This window comes from Micropterus salmoides, unplaced genomic scaffold (assembly GCF_014851395.1).
Source record: "Micropterus salmoides isolate LMB-PRFRI ecotype aquatic unplaced genomic scaffold, ASM1485139v1 Ms_hic_scaffold_13, whole genome shotgun sequence".
In the NCBI taxonomy this organism is placed as follows: domain Eukaryota; kingdom Metazoa; phylum Chordata; class Actinopteri; order Centrarchiformes; family Centrarchidae; genus Micropterus; species Micropterus salmoides.
This window is the reverse complement of record NW_024040374.1, coordinates 35,539,072-35,551,925: the sequence shown is the minus strand read 5'-3', so window position 1 is coordinate 35,551,925 and position 12,854 is coordinate 35,539,072.

The window sequence follows — 12,854 nt, the reverse complement described above, 5'->3', positions numbered from 1 at the left end:
AGAGAATAACAGAACACAAGTCAGCAGTTAGCCATCTAGAGATGCCACGATTGCAATTTTGTTAGCTGATTCCGATATCTGATTTAGTTTAAGTCTGACCTGCCTATTCCGATTTTGGCAGTTTACAACCTGCTTTCTTTCTAAGAACTATAATTGATAGCACTCATTTTTGTAACTTCTCTTTAATAAAACAATCTTTCTTTATTAGGATCCACATAAGCACCTGTATAAGCATTGGCTATTCTTCTTCTTTCTTTCAAATATTTGAAAGAATACATTCCCCATTTCCTATTTCTTTCAAACACAGCATGCATGTAGATTTAACGGGCAGAGAATTACATATGAGACTGATTGGCCCGGTCGTGCCGGTCAAGCTGAAAACTGGCCGATCCCGTCATCGGCTGATCAATCGGTGCCTCTCTTATATCATTGTGATTTGGAATACACATGCCATAACAAGTATATTGATAAATTCAAGGGAAGACAGGAGGATCCTAAGTGATGGAGAGAGGTCAACTTGCAAAAAAAGAGGTTTAACCATTTATTATAACAGTGGATCTGGTTCTGAATCTGAATCATATAGGAACAATGAACATTCTAGGGCATGTGTCAATATAATGTCTACTTAACAATATTCACTGTAAATATCTCAGGAGAGTGTCTTTGGTTTGAGTTTTGTTAGTTTCCTGTTTAATTTTGAAAGTGTCTGCCTCCTGTGTCTTGTTTTACTTTACTTCTTATCTGTGTATTCCCTGTTGATTGTCTGAATATGTTTCACCTTTTATTTAATCATCCTGCCACTTTGTATATTTAGGTCTTGTCTCCCAATTGTTTGGTGTGCCAGTCTTCTGTGCTTACTTTTAGATTTTGTTTTATTGGATTTTTTTTTATTAAAGCATGCACCTTTTTGGATTTGTTTTGCTTTAAGCTTTGGACTGCTCTCCTGTTTTTGATCCTTGCCTGCCTACTAGACCGGTGGGCAGGCTAGGCAAACTAGACTGGTGTAAGTTTGTTCCCCTTGTATTAATTACATTTTAGCCTGTTCTGCCTGATTTAGGCTGCTCACTGCAATCTGGAGGACTGATCCTGGGATGGCCCTGGAGATTTCTACTTCCAGGTGGGGAGTTTATTTTTGTTCTGCTTCCCTTGGATCCCAGTCTGCTAGTAGTTCAAAAACAACACAGGACAAGCACACTGATACAGAGTACACAGACAATCAGGAACCACAGATCAAAAACAATCATTAATAAATTAAATAATTCAAAGGCAAAGGATTGGTTTGGGTTGGATATTGCTGTTATTAAAACACACAGCTCCACTCTGATTAAACCAATAACACATCTGATAAACCTTTCCATTAGAGTTTGTAAATTTCCACAAACCTGGAAAACAGCGGTCATAACGCCAATTTTGAAGGCTGGTGCACCAGACCAAGTTAGCAATTATAGACCAATCTCTATCCGATCAGTTCTCTCAAAGATTCTGGAATAAATTGTTGCAGAACAACTGGTTGACCACCTTGAAAATAATTTACTTATTTATCCTGATTTAGACCAGGGTATTCAACTGAGATGGCCAACTGCTACCTCGCTGAAAACATCAAGTCCTCATTAGATAAGGGAAATGTAGTTGAAGCAGTGTTTATAGATCTTAAACAGGCCTTTGATACTGTGAACCATGCTTTTGAACAAATTAAGTACTTACTTACTTTTCTGAGCAAGCAACTGGCTGGTTTGCATCCTATCTCAAATCAAGAGAGCAGTGTCTAAAAATCAATGCAGAATATTCAACCCCCCAACAATCTACAATGGGAATTCCACAAGGCCCGATTTTGGGGCCTCTGCTCTTCAGCCTATACATAAACGACTTACCATCATGTTGTAAAAAAGCTGGATGTTGCTGATGTATGCTGATGGCACAATTATCTATGTAACAGCCAAAACCCCTTGTGTAGCAGCAGAGATTTTAACAAGCGAAATGGGGGGAGTATCTCTATGGTTTAAAAAAAAATCACTTAACTGAATCTGAAAAAGACTATGTCAATGTGTTTTTCCATGAGAAGGAACGCAAAAGAAAAGCTTATAATTACAATAAATCAAGAGGAAATAGAGGAAGTCAATGATTTTAAATTCCTAGGTGTCATTTTGGACCCCAAACTTAAATTTGATAAACATGTTAAAAAACTATGCAAAACTGTAAAGACTAATTTGAACTGTTTTAGAATGATTAGACAATATATACCCATCTAGGCAGCTCAACTGTTTATGCATGCCATGATATTCTCCCATCTTTCTTATTGTGTTACTGTATGGAGCAAGGCTTCACAGTCAACTGTTAAACCCATTAAATCACTATATAAACAAGCACCGAAAATAATGGAAAACAAATGAAATGGCATTATTTTATAATACTGAAAAAGTATAATTTGCTTAGTTATATTTTATATATATTTATATATTTTGAATTGTCACTTGCCACCTTAATCTTGTTTCCCTTCATTTAAATAAAGACATTTCCACCATAAATTGGTGAGGTTGAGGATAGTCCACTTCAAGCACTGCCCCCAAGTGACCATGACTTAATCCATCCAACTAAAGAAAAACAGAAAATATTTTAATGCAATTGGTGAGTAAAATGTTTTCCTAAATGTTAATGTTTGCCAAAACTATCAAAATGACAATCAGTTTGGGAAAATCTTTTTAGTGGGGTGGCGATGGATCAGCCTATCAGACACATGCCTCTGGTGTGGGAAACCCGGGTATTCCCATCGTGACATCCACCAGTGTGTCCCTGAACAAGACACTCTCAACCCCTTGTTGCTCCAGAGGCATGCGACCTCTGACATATGTAGCAATTTTAAGTCACTTTGGATAAAATCGTCAGCTAAAATGACAAATTAATTAAGCCAAAACTTAACCGAATTCCCAAAACGGCACATGGAAGAATGGCAAAAATACCTCATTTATGTCATTCTGTCGGCCTAAACAAGGACAGACATACAAATTCTCACAAACACACGCTGCTGTGCGACTGCAGTACATCTTGTACATGTGGCAAGACCACAAAGGAAGACAGGGAGGTCGGTAAGGATTAGTCAGTCAACCTGTTAAAATTCCTGCTGGCCAGGTGGAGCTCTATAAAGTGTCACACAGACACCTGTAAATCTATGCTGCTTTCCACTCAGCCTAGGCAACCAATACACACACACTGCTGTCTCCAATACACTGCTGGTCCCCTGCCATACAATAAGAACATTTCCCTGTGTGCCGCTATAAATGAGTTTTATACAGGGCAGGTTTGCAAAATTCAAGCCAAATCCCAGAAAATTCCATATTAGGAGTGCAACATATTTATGTTTTCATTAGGACCTCTAAACCCCACATTATCTTTAGCATTTCCTCCCTACTTATATATATAATAGAGACCAACTTTAGTTTCTCAGGAAAGGGAGGGAAGTGAGTACATTTCGGGCTCACTCACCCACTTAAATGCAAATTATGGCTGAGGAATGTGTTTTTTGATCTGTCATGGAAAAGTTTCAAATATATACCACAGGGAACTATATTGATGGAGGTAAAACATTTTAATGCATGCTCCCCATGGCTAAAGAAAGTTAAACCCAGATTTCACTTTCTACCAGAAACCAAGAACTTAGATCAGTTTGTGTAAAAGCTTTAATGAAAAGGACATACAGTAAGTTGAATGACCTATTAGGGGCACCAAATTGTGTAGGTGCAATTAATTAATTTCAGAATTATCAAAGACAATTAAATAATGACTTTAGAGCATGTCATTGTGATGCAGAAAGAAAAAAGATTAATTTACAGCACTGCATAGCATGATGGAAACAATTACAAAATAAGAAATGGAAGCATCCTGCTCAGGTTGACATTCCTGTCTGTTGGGCCACAGATTCATATTCACATTACAACAGATATTTACATCAATTTACTGTAGACTGTAATTTTGAAAAAAAGTCTAATAGACATGTAGAAAAAATGCTTTGCAGATTATGATGTGGGGGTAAGATTATACAACAATTCAATTTCAATTCAATTTTATTTATATAGCGCCAAATCACAACTACAGTTATCTCAGAGCACTTTTCAACAGAGAACCTGTAAACACCTTTTTTCAATTGCTAACATGCATTGTCAAAACTGAAGTCACATTGTCAAAACTCTTCACACAGTCAGCGAAACATAGGTGTATGTGGACCAAACTGAATCATTTTTCATTGCTTCCACACAAAATGCATTCAATGACCACTTTGTCCAAATCCATCAACTCTTTTCTCATTACTATGTCGCCACCTGCAAAACACTGTATATCTACAGCACATTTTTCAAATGCTGTTAAAAACATATTCAAAACAGAATTATTGCAAATGTGGTGCATTTTCTTTTTTTTTTTTTTTTTTTTAACAATGTGTTTATTAATTTTTGATTATACAAGACAGTTTACAGAGAAACACTATTCCAGTTCGACATAGGTATTTTCCACCCCAACACAACACAAAAGCAGAACATCACTCTCTTCTACCATATAAAAATACATAAAGGAATCAGACAAGAGTCAATCTAAATGCAAAACACATATTGCAAGGTACCCAGAAACCAAATATGTATTACTGTACTTTACACATAAAAGTAACATTTTTTTTAAATCAAATATGTTATTTTTTCCAGGGCCATACACTGTGCCATGGAATTAATCCAAGCTCCAATAACTGGTGGATCAGACTTTTTCTAGCTAAGAGCTATCATTCTTTTAGCTTGTAATATAGCGAAATCTATAAATTTTCACTGCTCGTGATTTAGTTTAAGGGTCTTTGGATATATGTGTAGCAAAATCATTTTTGCTACATCTAGAGGAATATTCAAGGATAAAATTTTCTTTGTAATATTAATCACTTCCACCCAAAAGTCTCTAATAATGCTGCACTCCCAAACACAATGCACAAATGATCCCTGAGCTTCTCTGCATTTAAAGCATGTGTCAGGGATATTTTTATTAACCTATTTAGTTTGACAGGAGTTATGTAAGTCTGCATCAACTAGTTATATTGAAGTAGTTTTAAGCTACCGTTACCTGACTATCTCTGAGAGTTTGTACAGACTTGTCTCCATCATCCTCAGATATATCCTCTCTCAATCCCACCTTCCATAATTCAAGTTTTGGGGGGTTGTTGATTCAGTAGACCCTGATGCATGCCAGTTGTAAAGAACTGATACTAATCCTTTACTATTGCATTTCTTTGTAATTAATTCCTCCAAAGAAGAAAGTACTGGCAAGTTTAATGATTGGTTCCGCATAGAGTGAACAAAACTCCTTATCTGTAAATATTTAAAGAAATGTTTTCTTGGAATATTATACTTAGTAGATACCAGCTCCATCCTTCTTGTGGATGGGGCTCTGAGTAGCGTCTGGACTGTTCCTCCCGTGCCGGCCAAAACGGGGCTACTAGTAGTAGACTGCCTCGGCCACGTCTGCACCATGGCATCCAGCCCTAGCGGGGCTGGGGGCGAGAGGGAGAACCACAGGGGACAGTGCGTAGTCTCTCAGGACGCAAACAAGTCCACGTCTATTCAATTCAATTCAATTCAATTTTATTTATATAGCGCCAAATCACAACAACAGTTATCTCACAGCGCTTTTCATAAAAGAGCAGGTCTAGACCGTACTCTGTGATGATATTACAGAAGCCCAACAGTTCCCACCAAGAGCAAGCACTAGGCGACAGAGGCAAGGAAAAACTTCCTTTTAAGAGGCAGAAACCTCGAGCAGAACCATGGCTCAGGGTGGGCGGCCATCTGCCTCGACCGGTTGGGGTGAGAGAGAGAGAGAGAGAAAGAGAGAGAGAGAGAGTGAAGAGAGAGAGAGAGAGAGAGAGAGAGAGAGAGAGAGAGAGGGATGTAAGGAGAGAGAGAGGGAGGGAGGCAGCCTACACAATATACACACAGAGGTACAGACAGCGAAGGTGATGTTGCTATAAACTAAATGAAAAATGGTACAGATATTTATAATAGTGTTAATGGTAACCATCGTAATGTTAATGATTATAATAACAATAAGACAGCGACAACAGTCGTTGCAGTAGAGGGTGTCGAGCAGGAACACAGGGGCAGCAGGGACCCGCAGCCACAGATCCAGACTCCACAGCTCCAGAGCCAGAAAACCTGCAGGAAGTGATAGGAGGAGAGAGGAGAGGGACGAGAAAGCACAAGACTACCAGAAAGGGGAGAAGTTGTGTTAGTAACATGCAATAATGGGATAAGGTTGCATACAGAGGGAGAGAAAGTAGAGGAGAGAGGAGCTCAGTGCATCATGGGAAATCCCCCGGCAGTCTAGGCCTATAGCAGCATAACTAAGGGATGGTTCAGGACTACCTGAGCCAGCCCTAACTATAAGCTTTATCAAAGAGGAAAGTCTTAAGCCTACTCTTAAATGTGGAGATGGTGTCTGCCTCCTGAACCCAAACTGGAACCTGGTTCCACAGGAGAGGAGCTTGATAGCTGAACGCTCTGGCTCCTAGTCTACTTTTGGAGACTCTAGGAACCACAAGTAACCCTGCATTCTGGGAGCGCAGTGCTCTGGTGGGGTAGTAAGGTACTATGAGCTCTTTAAGATAAGATGGTGCCTGACCATTAAGAGCTTTGTAGGTAAGAAGAATGATTTTAAATTCTATTCTGGATTTTACTGGAAGCCAATGCAAAGAAGCTAAAACAGGAGAAATGTGATCTCTTTTCCTGGTTCCTGTCAGAACACGTGCTGCAGCATTCTGGATCAGCTGAAGAGTCTTAATGGACTTTTTCGAGCAGCCTGATAATAAGGAATTGCAGTAATCCAGCCTAGAAGTAACAAATGCATGGACTAGTTTTTCTGCATCATTTTTAGACAGGATGTTCCTGATTTTCGCAATATTACGTAGGTGAAAAAAGGCGGTCCTTGAAATTTGCTTAATGTGGACTTAAACGACATGTCCTGATCAAAGATAACTCCAAGATTCCTCACAGTGGTGCTGGAGGCCAGGCGATGCCATCCAGGGAAACTATATCTTTAGATAATGCGTCACGGAGGTGCTTAGGCCCCAGAACAATAACTTCAGTTTTATCTGAGTTTAACATAGAAAATTACAGGTCATCCAGGTTTTAACATCCTGAAGGCACATTTGAAGTTTAGCTAACTGATGAGTTTCATCTGGCTTGATCGATAGATATAACTGAGTATCATCTGCATAACAATGAAAGCTTATGGAATGTTTCCTGATAATATTGCCTAAAGGAAGCATATATAAAGTGAAGAGGATTGGTCCAAGGACAGATCCTTGAGGAACTCCATGAGTAACTTTGGCGTGCATGGAGGACTCATCGTTAACATGTACAAACTGAAATCGATCTGATAAATAGGACTTAAACCAGCTTAGAGCGGTTCCTTTAATGCCAATGAAATATTCCAGTCTCTGCAATAGGATCTGATGGTCAATGGTATCAAATGCAGCACTAAGATCTAATAAAACCAGTACAGAGACAAGTCCTTTGTCTGATGCAATAAGGAGGTCATTAGTAATTTTCACCAGTGCTGTCTCTGTGCTATGATGAGCTCTAAATCCTGACTGAAAATCCTCAAATAAACTATTGCTCTGTAGAAAGTCACACAGCTGTTTAGCAACTGCTTTCTCCAGAACCTTAGAGAGAAATGGAAGGTTAGATATAGGTCTATAGTTGGCTAAAACATCCGGATCAAGTTTGGGCTTTTTCAGAAGAGGTTTAATTACAGCTACTTTAAAGTACTGTGGTACATAGCCTGTTGATAAAGATAGATTGATCATATCTAGTATAGAGGTGCTGACTAAGGGTAAAACATCTTTAAGCAGCCTAGTCGGGATGGGGTCTAAGAGGCAGGTTGATGGTTTAGATGAAGAAATTATTGAAGTTAGTTGGTAAAGATTGAGGGAAGCAAAACAGTCTAAACATGTATCTGGTTCTACAGCTGTTTCTAAGGTTCCTGAGTTAAGAGATAAGTCGGTGCCAGTTGAGGGCAGGTCTTGGTGAATTTTGTCTCTAATAGCTAGAATTTTATCATTAAAGAAGCTCATGAAGTCGTAACTACTGAGAGCTATGGGAATACTTGGCTCAATAGAGCTGTGACTCTCTGTCAGCCTGGCTACAGTGCTGAAAAGAAACCTGGGGTTGTTCCTATTTTCCTCTATTAATGACGAGTAGTACGCTGCTCTGGCATTACGGAGGGCCTTCCTATAAGTTTTAAGACTATCTTGCCAAATTAAACGAGAATTTTCCACTTTGGTGGAACGCCAATTCCTCTCAAGTTTCCGTGATATTTGCTTTAATTTGCGAGTTTCAGTATTATACCATGGAGCTAACCGTCTTTGTTTTAGTATTTTCTTTTTTAGAGGGGCTACAGAGTCGAGTGTCATTCGCAGCGAGCCTGCAGCACTATCAACAAGATGATCGATTTGGGAGGGACTGAAATTAGCATAGGAGTCCTCCGTTACTTTGTGACTAGATAATGTATTTAGAGCTGATGGAATCGCATCCTTAAATTTAGCTATAGCACTATCAGACAGACATCTTGTATAGAAATTTTTGCCCAATGGCGAGTAGTTCAGCAATACAAACTCAAAAGTTATCAAACAGTGGTCGGATAAAGAGGGATTCTGTGGGAACACCACTAAATGTTCAATTTCAATACCATACACCAAAACAAGGTCGAGGGTGTGGTTAAAACAGTGAGTCGGTTCATGAACACTCTGAGAGAAGCCGATGGAATCTAACAAGAGATAAACGCAGTACTGAAGCTGTCATTCTCAACATCCACATGAATATTAAAATCCCCTACAATAATAACTTTGTCCGTTTTAAGGACTAAAGTTGACAAAAACTCTGCAAATTCAGATAAGAATTCAGAATACGGGCCAGGTGCTCGGTACACTATAACAAAAAGAATTGGTTGCAGTGATTTCCAACTTGGGTGCGAAAGACTAAGAACAAGACTTTCAAATGAGTTATAGTTTAGTTTAGGTTTAGAGCTGATTAAGGCTAGAGTCGAAGATAGCTGCAACTCCACCTCCTCGGCCTGTGCCTCGAGGAATGTGAGTATTAATATGACTGGGAGGGGTGGATTCATTTAGGCTAACATATTCTCCATCACCCAGCCAGGTTTCAGTAAGACCAAATAAATCAATATCATAATCTGATATTAGTTCATTTACTAGTACACCTTTAGAAGAGAGAGATCTGATGTTTAAGAGTCCACATTTAACTCTCCTATTTGTTTGCACTATTGCTCTTGTGGTTTTAATTTTTATAGGTTTTTATGCACAGCTCCTCTTCTGTTTACCTTTTTAAATAATTTCGATGGTCGGGGGACAGACACCGTCACTATAGGATTTTCACTAAGTAACTCCTGAAATGGAGGAGCAGAGAAGTGTGTTAGACTGCGACTCTGCGTAGGGTTTTGGGTGGGTAACTGCTGAAAAAGAAGGGCAGAGAAGTGTGTTAAACTGCGACTCTGCCTCCTGGTCTCAACTCTGGGTTGTCATGGATTTGGTCCACTAATAAACTTGGCCAGATTTCTAGAAATGAGAGCTGCTCCTTCCCAAGTGGGATGGATGCCGTCTCTCCGGATCAGACCAGGTCTTCCCCAGAAAGTCTGCCAATGATCAACAAAGCCCACATCGTTTGCTGGACACCACCTCGACAACCAGCGGCGGAATGACGACATGCGGCTATACATGTCATCACTGGTCAGTTCATCACTGGTCAACGTCTATGGGGCCGAACTTTTCGCATAATAGTCTCCATTCCCGGGCCTCAGCCCCTGTCTCTCTGATTCTGGGTCCCAGAGATGTACATCACTCTGAGGGACAGCAGTCTCTGCTGGGACCACAGGAGGATCTGATGTGCCAGTTTGCATAACGGGCGCGAGCGCAGACCCCCCTGGTGATTCAAATAGGCCACCATTGCCGTATTGTCGGTTCTGACAAGGACGTGGCGACCGCGGAGAGCGGGAAGAAAACTCCTCACAGCTCTGAATACCGCCAACATTTCCAGGCAATTTATGTGCCAGCAGAAATGATGCTGCTGCCAGGAGCCTCTCGCAAAGCGGCCGTCCATGACCGCGCCCATCCTGTGAGTGAGGCGTCTGTTGAAATAATTGTTTGGCGACAGATCGCTCCCAACACAGGACCTTGGGACGGGAACCAAGATTTCCTCCATACAGACAGGGAACGAAGGCACCTGCTCGTAATCCGTATCAGACGGAGCGGATTTCCCCTCGGGGAGAATCCCTTGGATTTTAGCCACCACTGCAGGGCTCTCATGTGCAGTAGTCCGGAAGGTATTATACTGGACGCTGCTGCCAGGAGACCCAACACCCTCTGAAAGTGTTTTACAGTGATGGCGTGGCCTAACTGCACTCTGGTCACTGAGGATAAAATGGACTCGACGCGTGTGGGAGACAAGTGGGCCCGCATCGTTGTTGAGTCCCATACCACCCCTAGGAACGTAGTCTGTTGGGTGGGCGTCAGCACGCTCTTCTTCGCGTTGAGCTGCAGCCCCAAACGCTGAAGGTGGGCGAGGACAACATCTCGATGCCGAATCGCTAACTCTCGAGACTGGGCCAGGACGAGCCAGTCGTCGATGTACTGTAGTTCAGTATGCGGATGCCCTGGAGCCTCAACGGGGCCAGAGCTGCATCCATGCATTTGGTGAACGTGCAGGGAGAGAGTGCTAGGCCGAACGGAAGAGCCCGATACTGGTAAGGCGAACCTCAGGAACTTCTTGTGAGAGGGACGGATGGAGATGTGGAAATAAGCGTCTTGCAGATCTATCGTGACAAACCAATCCTCGGATTGGATGTGACTGATGATGGCGGGGATGGTGAGCATCCTGAACCTGAAACTCCTCAGAGATTGGTTCAGGGACCCTCTGTCCTTCTTGGGAACTAAGAAGTATCGGCTGTAGATACCGGCCTCTCTGACCGGCGGGGAAATGAGTTCTAGGGTCCCTTTTTCCAGCAGAGAGCAGACTTCCTGTCCCAACACCCGGCTCTGTTCTGCATGTACCGCAGTCCTGACCATCCCGCAGAATCTGTGGGGGGGGGCCCCCCTACTCAAAGTCTCAGGACCTCATCCTCAGATCCGTCTTCTCAGGGGCTGTGGGCGAGAGCGCCGCCTTGCGTCCCAGGTTGGTTGAGGGGGGCCCGTGAAGCGACGCTCTGCTTCTGGCTGTGGCGGTAGACGCTGGACGAGGGCTGCGTCCGCCTTTCCTGAGCCGTCGCAGTCCTGGAGCCTGACCAGCGGGGGAAATATTGCTCAAGCACTTCCTCCACCCGTGGCATCGCTCTGTAGCCGTGCTGTCTGACATCCGTCACGTTGCCGTAGTCCAGCCGGGGGGACTTAGACAGCGGTGCAGAGAAGGGTTTGTTCCAAGATCTACACAACTCGTCCGGAAAAAATGGTAAGGGCCGACGCGGGGGTGGCACTCGATGTTGCAGAAACCGCTTGTCTAGTTTACTGCCAGACGGAGGCTGCTGCACAGCCTGTGGCCAATCAATATGCAGCTTGGCCACAGCCGCGTCACCACTTCCAACAACTCCTCGTATCCCGGCGAGGGCTGAAGTCATTCTCCACGATGCTAAGCACATCTAGCTCCTCAGAGCCAGACCGTGCAAGCCTATCCGGACTCATACCTCGAGTGGGAGAAGCCAAGAAACGGGCTCCCGACCGGGGACGAGGGGAGGAGGATCCCGCAGACGAGGACCGGAAAAAGGCCTCAGCTGTTCCAGCCACGTGATATCAGCGATATCACGTGGTGATCCCCAGGATTGGAGCCGCAGCGACGCCTCAGCGACCGCAGGGCCTGAGCCACGGGGGGAGCGCATCCGACCATCCTCCAGGAAGAGAGCCGCTCGAGACCTCAGCACCCTCTGGGGCAGGGCCTCGCAATGGTCGCAGGCAGCCCCCTTGAGAGCTGCCTGGGCGTGCGACATCCCCAGGCATGAGATGCACATTCCATGGGTATCACCTTCCGTGATGAAGCGCTGACAAGAGAAGATACACTGTCGGAATCATTTTGACATGATCTCTGCTGCTTCGCTCAACTTCAGGTAAGATGATGATCCTTCAATAGTGGAGCTTCATAGCCTGTTCAGTGCCTGCTGAATAGAAAGAAGCTAATGTGTCCTAATGTGTGCCGGCGTGCTTATATACTCCTCCAGTTACGCCGTCACACGCTACCGTTCTAGCAACACCAATAGGATTGGAGTAGTTTCATTCGTAGTTTAGCCCTGCCACGCCCAGAGGCGTTCCATAGTGTCATCACTGACGCAGGGCATTTCTTGTTCCAAATAAATTTCCTGAATAATGAGTTAATCTTCGAGAACAATCCAGCAGGTGGCGCCAAAGGGATGTTTTGGAATAGATACATGAATTTTCACTTTATATCCAAGTAATTTCCGAATTGACTGATCAGATCTAAAAGTGCTGGTAAAGAGGCATTTAACTTTTTTAAGAATAGCACTACATCGTCAGCGAATAAAGCTATTTTATGTTCCTTGCCACCCATTGTTATCCCTTGTATGTGATTGCTAGACCTTACAGCTATTGCTAGCAGTTCGATAGCCAAAATGAATAAAAGTGGGGACAGTGGTGAGCCTTCAGGACAACCTCTTGTAATATTAAATGGCTCAGAAATCACTTCAGCCACTGCATTGGAATGTAAGAATTTGATCTAATTTAGAAAGGAGTTTCCAAATCCGAATTTTACAATAACGTGAAAGAGATAAGCCCATTCAATTCTATCGAAAGCTTTCTCCGCGTCTAGCGAGAGAAG